Genomic DNA, 16,620 nt, shown 5'->3' with positions numbered 1-16,620 from the left:
ATGGGGAGAAACTGTTTCCCAAGAGCAGGAGGGTTTGTAACCAGAGGACACAGAGATTTAAGATATTTGACAACAGAACCCAAGGGGGTGATGAAGAGAATTGTTTTTACACAGTGATGTGATGTGATCTGGAATTCAGACTGACAGGCTGCTGGAAACAGATTTACAGTAACTTTCAAAGGGAGTTCCACTTTTGCGGGTAAATTGGTAGTTTTTAAGGTGAATCAGATGAATTCGACAGTTCACTCAGAATCTCACAGTGCAAAAGGAGGCCATTCGGCCCATTGAGTTTGCACTATACCGAGGCCCAATCCCCCATCCTATCCCTATAACCCCACCTAACCAACACATTTTTAGACACTGATGGGAAGTTGATCATGGCCAATCCACCTCAGCTGCAAATCTTTGAATGCTGGTAGGAAACCCATGCAGACACTGGGAGAAAGTGCAAACTCCGCACAGACAGTCACCCAAGGCCGGAATTGAACCAGGGTCCATGGTGCTGTGAGGTAGCAATGATGCCCTTTGCGACAGTCTGAATTTTCCTCTCCTGATGTTTTACCATTGATCTTTTCAATCACAATGTGTCTCAAAGAGAAGATTGAAACTTTGGTTTTAGCTGTCAGATATATTTCCTGTGTGACTGAGTAAATCGAGAACCACTAGAATGATTTCAGTTCCTCTACAGATGCACCTCAGATACCAGAAATCTCTGGAATTCCACAAGTCCTCATTGCTCTCACCTTGGGTAGAACAGCTCTGAATCAGGTGGAGTCAGTCACACGTGTCTCTGTCATGATGTTTCCATTCCTATTTTATCACACACCTCCAAGTGACACTCATTGTAACACAGAAACTTCAAAATATCATTGCTATCTTGCATCTTGCCCTCTTATTATTGTCTAATGATAACTTCAGAGTAACACACACCAGAATTGGAATGACAGGCAGGTTATTGTCTAATAATAACAGTGACAGAATTATTATCTGGGATCCTGGATCTGGGAAGCAACAGTGCTACCCACTGTGCTACCTGCCGTCCTAGATTGGCCCAGGTAGGGTGATATTTCATAGGGTCGGTGCAGATTCGATGGGCCGAATGGCCTCCTTCTGCACTGTAGGGAACATTACAGCACAGTACAGGCCCTTCGGCCCTCGATGTTGCGCCGACCTGATTACCACTCTAAAGCTCAACTACACTATTCCCTTATCATCCATGTCTATCCAATGACCATTTGAATGCACTTTGTGTTGGCGAGTCCACTACTGTTGCGGACATAGAACATTACAGCGCAGTACAGGCGCATGTTTCTACATTAGATCCAATGATATATTCACTCACACATTGCAGTCTGATTTATTATGGGAACAGACACTGCTTGTTACTCTCAAAGTGAGTGAATCCTTTGCTGTTTATCCTCTGGGCCCCATCTCCACTATTATTGTCTGACTGTCCCACTGAGACTCTCACTGTTATTATTGGACAATCAGAGAGTCAGCCTGAGCCTGTGGCCGCTCTCACCATCTGTCACCGTCACAATGCCCGGGTGATTGACGGCGGTTCCGGACCAATAGGAAGAGGAGGGGCGGGACTGGAGGACGACTGGAGCGGCTGGTCCTCCAACCAATCGGAGTGAATGAGGGGCGGGGCCCGCTGTGATTGAAGCATGTGCAGTGTGGGTAATGGTGAAGGAGAAGGACTCTCTTCAGATCCGAAATTGGTAAGGGGCGTTTGACAATATGGAGGGAGTGAGAGATTGCGGGAGTGGGCGGAAACGTTGTGTAAAGCTATTGTGAGTCGCAAACCTCGGAAAAGGTTGCGGGACCCCGTTTGTACCGAGCGGGGCTGCAACTCCTCATATTCGCTCGGGTTAATAGCCGCCATCTTTGTTGGATGTGCATCAGTGCGCATGCGCGATTGTCATCTTTGTCGGTGCGATGTTTCAATGAGTGGGAGGAGCTTGTTCCCCATTGTTCAGAATGGAGACAACTTGTCCATCAAACTAGATTAGTCTTTGAGTCCCAATGTCTTATTGATGAGGCAAAGCGGTGGCAGAGATGGAAAAAAAAGGAAGCCAATCCTGCTCTCCAGATTTCACTGTCTTATTAATATCTCTCTCTCTAATTTCTCTCTCCGCCCTCCCCATATGTCTACATTGTGCTTCAAAAAGAAAATCTCCCTTAGTCCCCACACAGAAAAACAGATTTTATCAGAAAAGATCAAAAACTATATAGAGGTTCTCACAACACCCACCCCACCCCACAGGAAACGTAGATCTTGCCCAATACAGATAAATGGACCCCAGTCCATGCTTTACAATGAAGCCATTTGCCTCCTCCAGTGTCTCAATGGAAGTCTTTGGACTCATGTGAGCCGCAGATTTGCCGGGTGTACCACCCAAATTAAATTTCTTTCTTACATAGAGCAGCCTGAACCTTACTAAAGGGGGCTCGCTTCCTCACCAGCTCGGTTCCCACATCTTGGTAAATGCTCAGTAGGATAACTGAGTGAATCCTTTTCCACATTCCCACGGTTTCAGCATGCTGCTGGTGTCCTTGTCGCTTTCCACGTTTGAAGATCAGTTTGTGTCTTGTCCCCACAGAGAGAACGTGTACGGTCTCTCCCCGCTCTGGATGGGTGATGTTTTTTCAGACTGTGTAACTGGTTAAACCTCTTTCCACAGTCAGTTCCCTGGAACATTCTCACTCGAGTCAAGTGTGTGTGGATCGGGGTTTTTTTCGTTCACACTGAACTTGAAAATCTTTTCCTACAGGCAGAACAGACAAACATTTCTTCTGCCACATTCACAGGCCAATGATATTCAGGCCCTGATGAATGGAGTGACTCTGTTAAATCTTTAAAAAAAAATAAAAAATTAGAGTACCCAATTTATTTTTTCCAATTAAGGGGCAATTTAGCATGGCCAATCCACCTATCCTGCACATCTCTGGGTTGTGGGGGCGAAACCCACGCAAACACGGGGAGAATGTGCAAACTCCACTCGGACAGTGACCCAGAGCCGGAGCGAACCTGGGACCTTCATGCCGTGAGGCAGCAGTGCTATCCACTGTGCCACCTTGCTACCCAACTGTGTTTAATCTTGACTACCGACGCCAGCCCCCGGATCGTCTTGCCCAGTCCCCGGAGCTCCCGACCCGATCCCCGACGGCAAAACCCGGCCCGGCCCAATGCGACCCCGAGAGACCCGCCCAGCGACCCGACCTGGAGACGCCCGCCCAACAAGCTGACATACCTGGTGATGGAAGAAAGAGAAGTCCACATGGAGGCCCGACCGGGCCTACTTCAAGATCCATCCCCAGGAGCGCCCAGGGAGGGAACAGACCATGGGACCGAGCCCAACCTGCCTCAGGAAGCCCCTGCCCACGACCCAGGACCCCCAAAATGGCAGAGACCCCGTGCGAGGACCCAAACGCCCTGCAAGGCATTCCCACGCCCGCAGAACGCCGGGACCCATCCAGATCGCAAACATGCCCCCCCTAGCAACCCCTCTACCTCAGCCAGTGCCTGGGACCCTGCCAGACGCGACCCCAGATACGTAAACAGCGCCCTGGTCCCCGTCAGCGCCCTGGACCCCACCAGACGCAACCACCTACCTTCCACAAGAGCTGACATCTCCCATCGGATCCCAGGTCATCCAGCAGCAGCCGCCGACCGAGGAAAATGCGGCTGGCTGCAGGTTAGACTGAAGCAACGCGGTTTCAAGACCCCTCTCCCCAGCATACTCCTGGCAAACGTCCAAGCGATCGAAAACAAGCTGGATGAACTTAACGCCAGACTTACCTCTCAGAGGTGCTCTGTTTCACAGAGACATGGCTCACCCCGGCCTCACCGGACTGTGCCATACAACCTGAAGGCTTCTCAATTCACTGGGCGGACCGCACGGCATCATCAGGCGAAGCGAAGGGTGGAGGGGTGTGCCTCCTCATCAACTCCTGGTGCTTGGATGTGGTGACCTTGGCGACCTCCTGCTCCCCAGACCTGGAATACCTGACCGTGAAGTACCGCCCATATTATCTTCCACGTGAGTTCACTTCAGCCATTATCACAGCAGTCTACATCCCACCCCAGGCAGAAGTGAGGAAGTCGCTGGACGAACTATACACAGTAATAAACAACTACGAAACAGAACATCCGGAGGCCATGTTCATCGTGGCCGGAGACTTCAACAAGACCAACCTCAAGAGTGTACTGCCAAAATTCCACCAGCACATCTCCTGTCCCACCAGGGCGACAACACTCTTGACCACTGCTACTCAAAAATCAAGGGCGCCTACCGTTCTATCCCCCGACCGCACTTTGGGAAATCAGTCCCTGAGACGGTGCTCCTTCTCCCGGAATACAAGCAGAAACTCAAGTGGGAGAATCCAGCTAAGAAGGTTGTGCAGTGCTGGTTCGAGAAGACAGAAGAGCTCTTAGGTGACTGTTTAGAGACAGTGGACTGGTCCATATTTAAGAACTCAGCGACCAACTTAAATGAGTATGCCATCACCATCACAGGCTTCATCAGCAAATGCGTGGACGACTGCGTGCCAAAGAAAGCAGTACGTGCGTTCCCCAACCGGAAACCATGGCTCAATCACGAGATTGACTCCCTACTGAAGGACAGATCTGAGGCGTTCAAGACAGACGACCCTGACCTACGCAAGAAATCCAGGTACGACCTCCGCAAAGCCATCCGAGATGCCAAGAGAGAATATCAAACCAAGCTAGAGTCACAGACAGACTCTCAGCAGTTGTGGCAAGGACTAAACAACATAACGGGTTACAAACCGAAGCCGAACAGTATCTCTGGCAGCAGCGCACCCCTCCCCGATGAACTCAATGCATTCTATGCTCGGTTCGAGCAGGTAACCAACAATCCACTGTCGAGTGCCCCAGCAGCCCGTAATTCACCCATACCCACCATCACAGCTTCCAAAGTCAGATTGGTCTTCCTGAAAGTGAACCCTCGGAAGGTGACGGGCCCGGATGGGATCCCTGGTCGTGCACTCAGAGCCTGCGCGGACCAGCTGGCAGAGGTATTTCCGGACATCTTTAACCTGTCCCTACTCCACTCCGAGGTCCCCACCTGCTTTAAGAAGACCACCATCATACTGGCACCAAAGAAGAACCAGGCAACGTGCCTCAATGACTACCGTCCAGTGGCCCTGACTTCAGTCGTAATGAAGTGCTTCGAGAGATTGATCACGAAGCGCATCACCTCCATACTCCCAGAACGCCTTGATCCACTGCAATTCGCATACCGCTGCAACTGGTCCACATCGGACGCCATTTCCCTGGCCCTACACTCATCCCTACAGCATCTCGAAAACAAGGACTCCTACATCAAACTCCTGTTTATTGACTACAGCTCCGCCTTCAACACCATAATCCCAACCAAGCTCATATCAAAGCTCCAAAACCTAGGACTTGGCTCCCCACTCTGCAACTGGATCCTCGATTTTCTGACCAACAGACCACAATCAGTAAGAATGAACAACAACACCTCCTCCATAATAGTCCTCAACACCGGGGCCCCGCAAGGCTGCCTACTTAGCCCCCTACTCTACTCCCTGTACACACACGACTGCGTGGCAAAACTTGGTTCCAACTCCATCTACAAGTTTGCTGACGATATGAGCATAGTGGGCCGGATCTCGAATAACGACGAGTCCGAATACAGGCGGGATATAGAGAACCTAGTGGAGTGGTGTAGCGACAACAATCTCTCCCTCAATGCCAGCAAAACTAAAGAGCTGGTCATTGACTTCAGGAAGCAAAGTACTGTACACACCCTAGGTGGAGATGGTTAGGGCCTAGGTGGAGATGGTTAGCAGTTTCAAATTCCTAGGGGTGCACATCTCCAAAAATCTGCCCTGGTCCACCCACGTCGACGCTACCACCAAGAAAGCACAACAGCGCCTATACTTCCTCAGGAAACTAAGGAAATTCGGCATGTCCACATTAACCCTTACCAACTTTTACAGATGTACCATAGAAAGCATCCTATCGGGCTGCATCACAGCCTGGTATGGCAACTGCTCGACCGCAAGAAACTTCAGAGAGTCGTGAACACCGCCCAGTCCATCACACAAACCTGCCTCCCATCCATTGATTCCATCTACACCACCCGCTGCCTGGGGAAAGCGGGCAGCATAATCAAAGATCCCTCCCACCCGGCTTACTCACTCTTCCAACTTCTTCCATCGGGCAGGAGATACAGAAGTCTGAGAACACACACAAACAGATTCAAAAACAGCTTCTTCCCCACAGTCACCAAACTCCTAAATGACCCCCTTATGGACTGACCTCATTAACACTACACGCTGTATGCTTCATCCGATGCCAGTGCTAATGTAGTTACATTGTATATGCTGTGTTGCCCTATTATGCATTTTCTTTTATTCCCTTTTCATCCCATGTACTTAATGATCTGTTGAGCTGCTCGCAGAAAAATACTTTTCACTGTACCTCGGTACACGTGACAATAAACAAATCCAATCCAATGTGAAGGTTGATTTGACTTTCCATCTGTAAATCCTCCCCTTGTAATATCCTGCAAAGGAGTTTACAAAAGTCATCACTGTCAGTCCAGGATAGAAATTTTGAACAGACAATTCTAGTTTCTCTGGAACATTTTTCTCCGTCCCACACACTCTCCCTCCTCCCTGGGCTGAAATCCAAACCCATCTCACCATCTGCACCATTTCTTTCCTCCACTCCCAGCTTTTTCTCCCTCCCTCTCCTCCGCCTGGGTTCAGTTCTCCAGCTCCTGTCTGCAGACTGACAATAAAATCAATGGGTCTCATTGGGGGTTTAGGGCCTCCAGTCGGTGTTTGTGAATCCTCCCGCCCACCTCCCAGTGTTTCCTTCCTTCCCAGATCAGAGTCCTCATTGATGATTTGAGCCCAAACAGGAGCCACGCTAAATTGTCCCTTAATTGGGAGAAAAAGAATGATATGAAGGTTCGCGGCTCCACAAAGTGTTTCCAACTCCTGCCACCCATCTCCTTAACAGGTTCATGCATATATTTGACTGACTAAAAGCCTGGTGCTTAGAACTGCTGCTCCACGGCGCCAAGGACCCGGGTTCAATCCCGGCCCCAGGTCGCTGTCCGTGTGGACTTTGCACATTCTCCCTGTGTCTGAATGGGTCTCACAGGATTGGCCACGCTAAACTGCACCGTAATCGCAAAAAAAAAAATGGTTACTCTAAATTTATTTCAAAAATGGGTTTACTTCAAAAAGGAGGTGGGTTCCCCAGGAGATGGCTGACATCTCAGGGGACATTAAATTAATAATGGACAGAGATATGTCTCGTGTTGTTGCGTGGTACAGATTAGATGTATGATTAGATGTTTGTAATAAAGTAAATAAATTATTATTTCTCATCTTGTAATATAAGACTGCAGCTCCGTTATAGATTGATCTCTTCATCTCTTCTCTCAGAGGGATGTTAGTCTTTGGATTTCTCTTCCACAGGGACCAGTTGTATCTGGGGGTCATTGAATATATTGAAGCACAAGTTTGACAGATATTTTATTGACAATGGAGTTCAGGGTTATGGGGAACAGGTAGGAAAATAGAGAGAAAACTGAGATGAGGGATTTCTTCACTCGAGGATGTGGTGAAGCTTTGGAATTCTCTACCCCTGAGGAATGTGGAGTCTCAGCCATCAAGTATGTTCAAGACAAATATTGACATGTTTCTAGATATTGAAGATATCGAGGGATATGGGGATTGTGTGAGAAAATGGTGCTGAGGTAGATCGACCAAGGATCTCATTGAATATGTGAGCGGTCTTGGTGGGCCGAATGGCCTACTCTTGCTCCTGGTATAATCTCTGTGTCCTGGTCAGGAAGCAGTGAGCTGAGCTCGGATCTGTCAATCAACATGAATCAGCACCTTCAGGAGAATTGGGAGGGTGAATATTCGATACAGCAGAGTGAGAATGGAGGGAGATTGTGTGCGATGGAGATTTACAGCTTTTGGAGAATGAGAGAGGAAATAATGTTCCATAGGAACTAGAATTGTCTGTTCTGAATTTCTAACTGATGACTTTTGTAAATTGTTTTTAAAGGATATTGGAAGAGGAGGAATTATAGACAGAAATCTCAAACATCACGTCACAATGTGACAAACTCAATCGATTCCTTCTGATCTGAATATCATCGGTGAGAAGGAAAATGTTTGTCCGATCTGTCGGCTTCAAAAGATTTTAAACTTTAGCGTGACTGGAAAAGCACCAAGACCCACACAACACACACCCGAGTGAGAGTGTTCCAGTGAACTGACTGTGGAAACATCAGTGTGACTGGAAAAGCACCGAGACCCACACAACACACACCCGAGTGAGAGTGTTCCAGTGAACTGACTGTGAAAAGAGCCTAAACCAGTTACACAGCCTGAAAAAACATCACACCATTCAGAGTGCGGAGAGACAGTGCACACGTTCTGTGTGTAGACATCACGCCATTCACAGTGAGGTGAGACAGTGCACATGTTCTGAGTGTAGACAAGGCTTCCACTGATTGACCAATCTGGAGAGACACAAGGAGACCCAAAACATGGAGAAACCGTGGAAATGTGGTGACTGTGGGAAGGGATACAGATTCCCATCTCAGCTGGAGGTTCATCGCCGCAGTCACACTGGGGAGAGGCCGTTCACCTGCTCGACATGTGGGCAGGGATTCACTCAGTTATCCACCCTGCAGTCACACCAGCGAGTTCACACTGGGAAGGGACCGTTCACCTGCTCTTATTGTGGGAAGGGATTCACTCAAGCATCCCACCTGCAGACACATCAGCGAGTTCACACTGGGGAGAGGCCGTTCACCTGCTCTCAGTGTGGGAAGCAATTCATTGATTCATCCACCCTGCAGAAACATCAGCGAGTTCACACTGGGGAGAGGCCATTCACCTGCTCCCTCTGTGGGAATGGATTTACTCGGTTATCCAGTCTGCAGACACACCAGCGAGTTCACACTGGGGAGAGGCCGTTTACCTGCTTTCAGTGTGGGAAGGGATTCATTGATTCATCCGCCCTGCGGAAACATCAACGAATTCACACTGGGGAGATGCCATTCACCTGCTCTCAGTGTGGGAAGGTATTCACTCAGTTGTCCAGCCTGCAGTCACACCAGCGAGTCCACACTGGGGAGAAGCCGTTCACCTGCTCTCAGTGTGGGAAGGGATTCAGCCATTCATTCAACTTGCGGAAACACCAGCGAGTTCACACTGGGGAGAAACCATTCACCTGCTCTCAGTGTTGGCAGAGATTCCGTGCTTTATCCAGTCTGCAGAGACATCAGCGAATTCACACTGGGGAGAGGCCATTCAGCTGCTCTCAGTGTGGGAAGGGATTCACACAGTTATCCAGTCTGCAGAGACATCAGCGAGTTCACACTGGGGAGAGGCCGTTCACCTGCTCTTAGTGTGGGAAGGGATTACATAGAAACATAGAAAATAGGAGCAGGAAGGGACCATTTGGCCCTTTGCGCCTGCTCTGCCATTCATTATGATCATGGCTCATCATCCAACTCAATAGCCTAATCCTGCTTTCCCCTCCATATCCTTTGATCCCCTTCGCCCTCATATGAGATCTACCTTATATCCTCAGACTGCGACTTCTGGTTCTGTACACTCCCACCATTAGGAAAATCTTTCCTGCATCTAATAATAATAATAATCTTTTATTGTCACAAGTATAAAGTTAATGTGTAAAGCCCCTAGTCACCAAATTCTGGCGCGTATTAGGATCAGCTGGTACGGGAATTGAACCCGCGCTGCTGGTTTTCTTCTGTATCACAAACCAACTGTTTAGCCCACTGGGCTAAATCAGCCCGATCTACCCTGTCAAGTCCTATATTCAATATTATAGGGTTCTATGAGATCCCCCATTGTTCTGAACTCCAGCGAATTCAAACCTAACTGATTCATTCTCCCATATGTCAGTTGCACCATCCCAGGAATCAGTCTGGTAAACCTTCGCTGCACTCTCGCTAGAGCAAGAACATCCTTCCTCAGATAAGGAGACCAAAACTGCACACAATATTCCAGGTATGGTCGTGCCAAGATCCTGTATAATTGCAGCAAGATTCCCTGCTCCTGTACTTGAATCCACTCGCAATGAAGGCTGGCATAACATTTACCGCCTGCTGTAGCTGCATGCTTACCTTCAGCTACAAAAGAACAAAGGAAAGTACAGCATGGGATCAGGCCCTTCGGCCCTCCAAGCCTGCGCCGAACATGCTGCCCATCTAAAGTAAAATCTTCCACACTTCCGGGGTCCGCAACCCTCTATTCCCATCCTATTCATGTATTTGTCAAGATGCCCCTTAAACGTCACTATCGTCCCTGCTTCCACCACTTCCTCCGGCAGCGAGTTCCAGGCACCCACTACCCTCTGTATAAAACAGTTGCCTCGTACATCTCTAAACCTTGCCCCTCGCACCTTAAACTTATGCCCCCTAGTAATTGACCCCTCTACTCTGGGAAAAAGCCTCTGACTATCCACTCTCTCCATGCCCCTCATAATTTTGTAGATCTCTATCAGGTCGCCCCTCAACCTCCATGTACAAGGATACCCAGGTCTCGTTCCACATTCCCTTCTCCTAATCTATGGCCGTTCAGCTAATAGTCTGCCTTCTCGTTTTTGCAACCAAAGTGGATAACCTCAAATTTCTCCAAATTATACTGTATCTGCCATTCATTTGCCCACTCACTCAACTTGTCCCAATCATACTGAAGGAGCTCTGCATCCTCCTCACAGCTCACCCACCCACGCAATTTGGTGTCATCTGCAAATTTGGAGATATTGCATTTTGTTCCCTCATCTAAATCATTCATATATAGGGTGATGCAGTGGTTAGCACTGCTGCCTCACGGAGCTGAGGACCAGGGTTCAATCCTGGCCCCGGATCACTGTCTATGTGGAGACAAGTTCTGCCCATGTCTGTGTGGGTCTGACCCCCATAACCCAAAGATGCGCAGGGTAAGTAAACTGGCCAGGCTAAATTGCACCTTAATTGAAAAAAGAATTGGGTACTTTAAATTTGAAAAATAAATTCATTAATATATCTGGAATCCGAGCACCAATCTCTGCGGTACCCCACTAGCCGCTGCCTGCTAATTTGAAAAGGATCCATTAATTCTGACTCTTTGTTTCCTGTCTGCCAACCAGTTTTTCTATCCATCTCAATACACTACCCCTAATCCCATGTGCTTTAATTTTACACGCTAAGTACTGATGCGGGACTTTATCGAAAGCCATCTGAAAGTCCAAATATACCACATACGTTTTGAAAAATATTAAGGTGCATAAGTCCCAAGGGCCTGATGGGATCTACCCAAGAATACGGAAGGAGGCAAGAGAGGAAATTGCTGAGGCCTTGACAGAAATCTTTAAATCCTCACTGTCTTCAGGTGATGTCCCGGAGGATGGCAGAGTAGCCAATGTTGTTCCTTTTTTAAGAAGGGTAGCAAGGGAACTCCAGGCCGGTGAGCCTTACATCAGTGGTAGGGAAATTACTGGAGAGAATTCGAGACAGGATTTACTCCCATTTGGAAGCACATGGACGTATTAGTGAGAGGCAGCATGGTTTTGTGAAGGGGAGGTCGTGTCTGACTAGCTTGATAGAGTTTTTCGAAGAGGTCACAAAGATGGTTGATGCAGGTGGGGCAGTAGATGTTGTCCATATGGACTTCAGTAAGGCCTTTGACAAGGTCGCTCAAGGCAGACTGGTACAAAAGATGAAGTCACACGGGATCAGAGGTGAGCTGGCAAGATAGAGACAGAACTGGCCAAGTCAGAGAAGGCAGAGAGTAACAATGGAAGGGTGGTTTTCTGATTGGAGGGCTGTAACTAGTGGTGTTCTGCAGGGATCAGTGCTGGGACTTTTGCTGTACGTAGTAGAAATAAATGATTTGGAGGAAAATGTAACTGGTCTAATTAGTAAGTTTGCAGACGACACAAAGATTGGTGGAATTGCGTATAGCGATGAGGACTGTCAGAGGATACAGCAGGATTTAGATTGTTTGGAGACTTGGGAGGAGAGATGGCAGATGGAGTTTAATCCGGAAAAATGTGACGTAATGAATTTTGGAAGGTCTATTACAGGGAGGGAATATACAGTGAATGGTAGAACCCTCAAGAGTATTGACAGTCAGAGAGATCTAGGTCCACAGGTCACTGAAAGGGCCAACACAGGTGAAGAAAGTAGTCAAGAAGGCATACGGCATGCTTGCCTTCATTGGCCGGGGCATTGAGTGTAAAAATTGGCAAGTCATGTTGTAGCTCTATAGAACCTTAGTTGGCCACACTTGGAGTATAGTGTTCAATTCTGGTTGTCACACTACCAGAAGGATGTGGAGGCTTTAGAGAGGGTGCAGAAGAGATTTACTAGGATGTTGCCTGGTATGGAGTGCATTAGCTATGAGGAGAGGTTGAATAAACTTGGTTTGTTCTCATTGGAATGAGGTTGAGGGGTGACCTGATAGAGATCTACAAAATTATGAGGGGCATAAACAGAGTGGATAGTCAGAGACTTTTTCCCAGGGTAGAGGTGTCAATTATTAAGGAGCATAGGTCTTAGGTGTGAGGGGCAAGGTTTCGTGGAGATGTATGAAGCAAGTTTTTTACACAGAGGGTAGTGGGTGCCTGGAACTCGCTGCCGGAGGAGGTGGTGGAAGCAGGGATGGTAGTGATGTTTCAGGGGCATCTTGACAAATACATGAACAGGATGGGAATAGAGGGATACAGACCCAGGAAGTGTAGACAATTTTAGTTTTGACGGGCAGCATGGTCAGCGCAGGCTTGGAGGGCCGAAGGGCCTGTTCCTGTGCTGTACTTTTCTTTGTTCTTTGTATCCACTGGCTCTCCCTTGTCAACTCTACCAGTTATACCTGCGAAGAATTCCAGTAGATTTGTCAAGCACGATTTCCCCATCATAAGGAACCTACATTTGTCTTCACCAACCTTTTTCTCTTCACATTCCGATAGAAACTTTTACAATCAGCGTAATTTCCTCTTTTATGCCATTCCCAACATCACCACTGCAGTTTGGGGTCTGTGTACGATGCCCACTAATTTCTTTTGCCCCTTGGTGTTTCTCAGCTCCAACCATACAGATTCCACATTGTCAGAGCTAATATCCTTCCTCACTATTGCATTAATTTCCTCTTTAACCAGCACTGCCACTCCACTGCCTTTTCCTTTTTGTCTGTCCTTCCTAAATACTGAATATATTCAATTCCCATCCCTGGTCATCCTGCAGCCGTGTCTCCATAATCCCCATTATCTCACATCCGTTTACGTCTCTTTGCGTGATTCACTCGGTTATGCCGTCTACAGTCACACCAGGGAGTTCATACTGGGGAGAGGCCGTTCACCTGCTCTCAATGTGTGAAGGGATTTTGTAATTTATCGCACTTTCTGAGACACCAATAGGTTCACAACTTATTACAGGGATTGGATTCTGCTGTTATTGTTTCAGTTCTCAATTACATTCAGGACTGCAGTTTGTTCATTCTGTTGGTCAATGGGGATGGTCAGAGGGTTTCTTTCTGCTGGACTGGCCGGTCTCACGACTTTGCCTCCAGTGGGCTGATTCTCTCAGCCTTCTTGCGAATATCTGGTTTCGCATTTCACAAAGATCAAAGAGTGAAAGGGTGTTTGGAGGTTAGAAGATGTTTCATTACCATATCTGTTTGGAAACTTCAAAAATCATGCCACATTGCCATGAAGTTGGGCTATGGTGGTTACATGGTTGTTTGGTTTATTTTATCTTGGTGCTTCTCACAGAAGGAAACTATCCGGGTGTGAGGGGCAAGTTGTCTGAGGTGCCCTGGGAAACTACATTAAATAGTATGGTGGGAGACAGGCAATCACTAATATTTAAGGAATTATTACAGATTTACACGGGGATCGGTTCGCTCAGTTGGCTGGATGGCTGGTTCGCGCTGAGTGACACCAACAGCACAGGTTAAATTCCCATACTGGCTGAAGTTAGCCATGGTCTGTGTCAGTATTTATGCTCCACATGAGCTGCCACCCACCCCTCTACATCTCCCCCTATTAGCATTTCCTATTCTTTCTCCCTCGTGTGTATCTAGCTTTACGTCAATGGATTCATGCTGTTCATCTCAACCACTCGCTGAGTAAAGAGGTTTCTACTGAAATTCCAATTGGATTATTGAATTCCTTCACCCATCAGTCTTCTCTTTTCCAGAAAAAAGCAGCCCCAGCCTTTCCTGAGTGTTAAATGCTCTCAGATCTGTATATTATGAATCTTTGTTGCACCTTCTCCAGTGCCTCTATTTCCATTTTCTAAATGGAGATCACCAATGTTGACAGAGCTCCCAGTGTCGTCTAACCCTGGTTCTAAACAAGTTGAACATTTCCTCCGTGCTTTTCAATTCTATCCCTCTGGAATGCTAGCCTATATATGGGTCCCACACTTTAGGAAAGATGTGAAGTTCTTTGACAGGGTGTAGAGGGCATTAACAATAATAATCTTTATGGTCACTATAAAGATTACAGTGCAATGAAGTTACTGTGAAAATCCCCTCGTCGCCACACTCCGGCACCTGTTCAGGTACATCGAGGGAGAATTCAAAATGTCCAATTCACCTAACCTGCACATTTTTTGGGACTTGTGTTTTCTTGATAGAAACTGGAGCACCCGGAGGAAACCCACCCAGACACGGGTAGAATGTGCAGACTCTGCACAGTCAGTGACCCAAACCGGGAATCAAACCTGGGACCCTGGTGCTGTGAAGCATTAGTGCTAACCATTGTGATAGAATGACACCAGAGATGAGGGACTCCAGTTAGTTGGAGTGACTGGAGCAGCTGAATTTCTCTCCTGAGATCACAGCATCTGGAGGGTGGGGAATGGGGCCATTCAGCCCTTTGAGACTGTGTCGGCTCCCTGTGGAGGAAGCCAGTCTGTCCATTGCCCTGTTCTAGCCCCAAATCTGTGCAGGTTTATTTCTCTCAGTGCCTATCCAATTTCCGATTGAAATCCATCCGTCATCTCTGCATCTCCTACCCACATAGGCAGTAGGTTCCAGGTCATTACCACTCGCTTTACATGTACATAAGGCTCCTCGAGCACAGAGGAGTCTATTTGACCCATTTTCCCTATGCCAGCTCTCTGTACAGCGACCCATTTAATCCCAGAGTTCAACGATTTTGTTTTCTTATTCAGAATGAATCAAATAATCTTTTGGATGTGACAGTCCAATGAGATTCCAGTACCATTTATAGACAGTGTATGCTAAACCACAACAAATTGCTGTATTTTACTACAAATAATTGTGCATATAGTGCGTCTGGAGTTTCACAGAGTTTTCAAAATGGTGTCAATGTTGTGGTTATTACACAAAATTAAGACTCAATCTTTATTAATGATTCTGGTGAGGACACCAAGTGTAATGTATCCGAGTTTGCGAACAATTAGAACAAGTGTACAATTCTATAAAACCCCTCACTACCACTGGACCTCCTAAAGTGTTTTAAAGCCAATGGAGTACTTTTGAAATATATATTAACTGCTGTAATGTAGGAAACTGTAAGCACCAGGTGTGATCACATTTAGTTATAAAATTGTCTTTTTCATAGTGTATTCACTGTCATTTGTAACAAGGTCAAGGAAGCCCTTTTATACCTTTAACATGTGGCTTCCTGCAACCATTTCACCTTCTGTACCTTTTCCAAATTAACTATGCATTGATTTCATAGCAAAAAACAATAATTATAGTCATGATTATTCAGTAGTGAACATTGATTATCATAAGTGAATTGGTGTGTTTGGTAATTATATTGCAAAGACTAGATATTTATTTTTAAAAATAACACAATCAACCAAAATGTTTCCAGAAACTGCAGAGCTATCAGAATTTGTTTGAAAAAAATAAATTACTCGATAATTTTGAGAAGTTACGAGATGTGGTGATAAGCCTGTATATAATATTACATGTACTCAGCAGTGTGAACTCCCACCAGTAGGAGGCGTCCGGCATCAGTCAGGTGACATCCGGCTACCAGCAGAACTTTGTGAGGCGTGCACGAGGACAGTCGCACGTCAGTGTAGTTCCAAGAGTGTCCAATGTAACTGTGATAACTTGGTCTGTATAGCATTCTGATCATTACCTTACCACGTGTACATTAATAAATCATCATTCTGGCTAAGTCACCAGCAGTTCTGTAGAATCATTGCAAGACAAGATCACAGAATACAACACCAGACAACTTATTCTCGGCAGTGGTGTAATGGTATTGTTTAAAAAATGTTTTTTAAAGAGTACCCAATTAATTTTTTCCAATTAAGGGGCAATTTAGCGTGGCCAATCCACCTACCCTGCACATCTTTGGGTTGTGGGGACGAAACCCACGCAAACATGGGGAGAATGTGCAAACTCCACACAGACAGTGACCCAGAGGTGTGATCGAACCTGGGACCGCGGTGCCGTGAAGCAGCAATGCTAACCACTCAGCCACGGTGCTGCCCTGTATTGTTACTGGGCGAGTAATCCAGAGACCCAGGTTAATGCTCTGGGGATCTGGGATAGAATTTGCCTTTGACAGATGGTGAAATTGAAATTGATAAAAGTCTTGAA

The 16,620-nt window shown here is 46.9% G+C and overlaps 1 long non-coding RNA gene across 1 annotated transcript; it reads left to right on the top strand.

Annotated features, from left to right (window-relative positions):
* The first annotated feature begins 1,652 nt into the window (after positions 1-1,652).
* Positions 1,653-16,196, top strand: LOC140418849 (uncharacterized). Its single transcript, XR_011945369.1, has 2 exons — positions 1,653-1,721; positions 8,081-16,196. It is a non-coding gene; the product is annotated as an uncharacterized lncRNA (long non-coding RNA).
* Positions 16,197-16,620: the final 424 nt, after the last annotated feature.

This window comes from Scyliorhinus torazame, chromosome 5 (genome assembly GCF_047496885.1).
Source record: "Scyliorhinus torazame isolate Kashiwa2021f chromosome 5, sScyTor2.1, whole genome shotgun sequence".
NCBI lineage: Eukaryota > Metazoa > Chordata > Chondrichthyes > Carcharhiniformes > Scyliorhinidae > Scyliorhinus > Scyliorhinus torazame.
The sequence above is the reverse complement of the archived record's forward strand: the minus strand, read 5'-3'. Positions and strand labels throughout refer to the sequence as shown.